The sequence below is a fragment of the Anopheles maculipalpis genome (assembly GCF_943734695.1).
Source record: "Anopheles maculipalpis chromosome X unlocalized genomic scaffold, idAnoMacuDA_375_x X_unloc_6, whole genome shotgun sequence".
Classification (NCBI taxonomy): domain Eukaryota; kingdom Metazoa; phylum Arthropoda; class Insecta; order Diptera; family Culicidae; genus Anopheles; species Anopheles maculipalpis.
The window spans coordinates 77,501-82,500 of NW_026060524.1; positions in this window are offsets into that span (position 1 = coordinate 77,501).

Here is a 5,000-nt window from a genome sequence, read left to right on the forward strand (position 1 = left end):
GAGCCGACAGTGGCCTCCATAAGGATGTGGGAGCTGCCAGACGCCACCAAACGAGCTCGCATTCGTCTGGCGCGGGCGGAGGCGGAAGCAATCATGGGCAGGACACAAGCCCTGCTCATTGACCATTCCGCCTGCCGGATGGAGCGTGTTCCGAGGCTGGCGGACTCTCAACGACGCTGCTTCCGCTGTCTCGAAAGAGGCCATTTGGCGGCCTTCTGCACTGGCGTGGACAGGAGCCAGTGCTGCATCAGATGCGGCGAGAGCGGCCATCGAGCAGCTCAGTGCAAAAAGGAAGTACGCTGTATGAGGTGTGGCGGCCCTCATCGCATTGCCGCGCTCAGCTGCAGAGGAGGAGGACGGACGGGAGTGTGATGGCCTCAAGCCTCCAGGTCCTCCAACTCAACATGAACCGGAGCAGAAGTGCCCAGGACCTGGCACTTCATACAATGCGAACGGAGCGGGCGGATGTACTGGTTGCGTGCGAGCTCTACTCGGTACCGGACGGAAACGCGAACTGGGTGGTCGACTGCGACAAACACGTCGCCATCATCGTCAGCGGCCACTCCCATCCAGTTCAGCGTATAAGGAGTACGGGCTTTTCCGGTATCGCGGCGGCTGACGTGGCGGGCATCACCATCATTGCCTGCTATGCGCCGCCGAGCCTCGGGATGCCCCAATTCGACGACCTTTTGGAGCGCATCGAGGTGCTGGCTACAGGGCTTTCCCGCGTGCTCTTGGTCGGCGATTTTAACGCGTGGAACAGCGCCTGGGGCAGTACACGCTCCAACAACAAAGGAGAGGAGCTACTGGCACTGGCGGAGGGGCTCGGGCTCGATGTCCTGAACCTGGGGGGGGAAGCCACCTTCCTCGGGAACGGCGTCGCTCGCCCGAGCATTGTCGACGTCGCCTTCGCCAGCACGGCCATCAGTCGCTCCGACCTCATTGGGGATCCGAGGCAGGAGTGGAGGCTGTTGCGGGCTTACTCGTACAGCGACCATCGCTACATCCGCTTCGCAGTTGGAGACCGGCCGACAGCCATCAGTCGGCGAGCAACGAGGGAGGCAGCACCGGCAGTACGAGCGGCTGGCCGAAGATGGCAAACGCGCCAGTTTGACGGCGAGCTGTATCGCCTGGCGTTGCAAGCAGCTCGTTTCTCGGAGAGGGCCACAGATCCGGAAAGCCTCACGCGCATCCTGAGCCGGGCGTGCAGTGAGACTATGGCGGAAGTCTCTCCTGTAGTCGGCCACACCGGAAAACCGGCGTACTGGTGGACGCCGGAAATTGGCCGAATGCGTGAGGAGTGCCGCCTGGCCTGGGAGAGGACATCTGGCGCATTGGCTGGCAGCGTGGCCCACTCCGAGGCCGTCGAGCACCATCAGGACGCCCGCCGTAGGCTGACGTCAGCCATCTTGGCCAGCAAGAAGGAGCGGTACGCTGAATCCATTCAGCAGCTGGAGGACGACGAGACAGGTCGGTGGCTGGGGGAAGCGCTCAAACGGCTATGTGGCAGCCGTGTGGCAAGAGAGAGCGATCCGTCCACGCTAGGACGAATTGTGGACGCTCTTTGCCCGGACCATCCCCCAGTCGACTGGCCCATCATCGAGCCGGACGGCGTCGGTATCAGGTCGGTTACTGAGCAGGAGTTGCTCGACATCGCGGCCGGACTGAACCCTAGGAAGGCACCTGGATTGGACGGACTGCCCAATGCTGCCCTCACGGCAGCCATCCGGGCGTACCCGTCGACGTTCGTACGGTTATACCAGGAGCTGTTGGATGCGGGCCACTTCCCGGACCAGTGGAAGAAGGCGAAACTCGTCCTCATCCCCAAACCGGGGAAACCGCCAGGCGAGCCGTCATCCGTGCGACCAGTGATGCTACTGGATACACCTGGCAAGGTGTTCGAGCGAGTACTGCTGAACCGCCTTAACGACCACATCGAGAGACCAACGGAGCCGATGCTTTCCGAGCGTCAATTCGGATTCCGATGTGGTCGCTCCACCCTTCAGGCGGTTGAACTGGTGGTCGAGGCTGCCAGATCTGCCATGAGCTTTGGACGCACTAACCGGCGCGACAAGCGTTGTCTACTCGTCGTTGCGCTGGATGTGCGCAATGCGTTCAACTCGGCGGACTGGCAGGCCATCGCGGAGGCGCTGCAAGCAAAGGGAGTACCAGCAGGACTGCGCCGCATCCTGCAGGAGTACTTCCGGGACCGTGAACTCACGTACGACACGAGCTCCGGCCCGGTAACACGTCGAGTAACGGCAGGAGTTCCACAGGGATCCATCCTCGGTCCCACTCTGTGGAACATCTTGTACGACGGCGTGTTGAGTGTGCAGCTGCCCGAAGGAGCAACGATCATCGGCTTTGCCGACGATTTAGCAGTACTGGCGAGAGGGTGCACACCGGAGGAGGCGGCTGGAGTAGCGGAGGAGGCGGTTACAGCTGTTTCGGGTTGGATGGAGCGACATCGGCTGCAGTTGGCCCCTGAGAAGACGGAGATTGTTCTCATCTCCAGTCTCAGAAGGGGTCACCCAGAGGTGCCCGTATCCATCAACGGAGTGGAGGTGCGATCCAAGCCTGCAATTCGCTACCTCGGGGTTCAGCTTCACGACCACCTATCGTGGAAGCCACACGTCGAGAAGGCCACGACGAAGGCACTCCGTGTGGTGAAGCTGGCCACCGGCATGATGCCAAACCATGCCGGACTGGGGATGGCGAAACGTAGGCTGCTGGCGGGGATTGCGGACTCCATCGTCAGATACGCGGCACCCATCTGGGCGGAGGCGGTGAAGCTCCAGTGGTGTCGACGGAAACTGGAGCAGCTGCAACGGCCTTTGGCGAAGGGAGTGGCGAGAACCTTCAGAACCGTCAAATACTCGACGATGGTGGTATTGGCGGGGCTGATTCCGCTTCACCTCCAAGTGTTGGAGATGGCCCGTCGACACAAGCGGAACCAGGACGCTTTGAGAAGGGGAGTGTTGATCGACAAGGAGGTGATCAAAAGGCTCGAGCGTTCGGCGACCATGGCGATGTGGCAGACGTCATGGGACGAGGAGGCCGCACTTCCATCGGCGAGCCGTTTCGTACGCTGGGCACATCGCATCCTGCCGAACATAACTGCCTGGGTAGGTCGGAAACATGGCGAGGTTGATTTCCACCTGAGTCAGGTGCTCTCGGGACACGGCTTCTTCCGAGAGTACTTGCACGCCATGGGTTTCGTCTCTGCCCCGACCTGCCCATTCTGCGCCGACAACGTGGTCGAGTCGGCTGAGCACGTTATGTTCGTGTGCCCACGGTTCGCGGATGTGAGAACCCAACAGCTGGTCGACGAGGAGGGCGAGGCAGTTACTCCCGAACGGCTGGTGCCGTGGATGTTGACCAGTCCGGAGGCTTGGCAGTCAGCAGCGGAAGCGGCACGGCGAGTATGCCGCTTCTTGCAGCTACGCTGGCTGGAGCACCAGGCTACGGAGAACGTGGCGGTCATGGCTGACATCCACACAGCCGCGCAACGGGAGGAAGCAGCACGACGACAGGCCCGTCGCGAGCGGCATAACGAGGGACAGCGGAGACGGCGTCGAGAGAGGAACGAGCGGCTGGCTACAATCAACCCGGACGAAGGGGCTGCCATATCGCGTCCTATGGTAGCCTCAGCAAGGAGAATAGTACGCAACGCTGGTCCGCCCTCAGCCGAAGTCCTCCTTCGTAGACGGCTTAGGCGAAACCAGCAGCAGCGGGCGTATCGCGAACGCATGCGAGCGGGTACACTCCCATCCGTTCGTCCGGGGAGACTGCGCCGAGACAGGGAGCCACCGACTGCGGAGGAGGTAGAAAGGAGACGGGCAAATCGGCGTGAACGGGAGCGAGCGAGGCGACACGCAGAAGCCGATCGCCGCCGCAACCTATCAACCGATCGATTGAGTGGAGTCACCAATCAACCGCCTTCAATCAACCGGAGCAGGCTGATACCGAGGACGTTTCGGCACCAACGGCCTCAGGGGACGACAACGGCCAATCACTCGTCAGGGAGCACGGCGAGTAGATTGGCCCAACAACAAGCGCTTCGTCAACGGCGGCGGACAGACGATGCCGATCGCAGACGTGGCGTGATGTCAGAGGACGCAGAGGCTGCCACTACAGAGGCGGAGACATCCGCGCGTTAATTTTCGTGGCCAACGGGCCTTTATTAATGTAAAATAAAAATAAATATATATTAAGGAGAAAAGTTATATAATAGGAGGAGCGCCTGGCCCATGCGCGTGTTTGGGTCAGGACGCATCACGGCCGACGGTTACGCCCGTTTGGGAAGGCCGCCGGCTAGGGTGTTAGTGCGTGTTTTGTAACCTTTTGTATTTCTGTTATAATTCGTTAATAAACACGTACATGTTTGATAAAAAAACGAAGTGGAGCTTGCGGCTTAATTTGACTCAACACGGGAAAATTTACCAGGTCCGAACTTATCGAGGTAAGACAGATTAAGAGCTCTTTCTCAAACTTAAGGGTAGTGGTGCATGGCCGTTCTTAGTTCGTGGAATGATTTGTCTGGTTAATTCCGATAACGAACGCGACTCAAACAAGCTAACTAGAACGCTGTCAGCAGTGTGCCTCCGGGCACACCTGACGTTACGGGGCGGCGGCGCCTTCACGGGCGGTCGTCGCACTAGTTTGCCCTGCTTAGCGGGACAACTTGTGTTTAGCAAGGTGAGATTGAGCGATAACAGGTCCGTGATGCCCTTAGATGTTCTGGGCTGCACGCGTGCTACAATGTGGGCAGCAGCGTGTTCTCGCCAATTGGCGCCCCCATTCCGAGAGGAACGGGAAATCACCCAAATGCTCATTTAGTTGGGATTGGGGACTGCAACGGTCCCCATGAACCTGGAATTTCTAGTAAGTGCTAGTCATTAGCTAGCGCTGATTACGTCCCTGCCCTTTGTACACACCGCCCGTCGCTACTACCGATGGATTATTTAGTGAGGTCTCTGGAGGCATACCTTCCGCGGTTC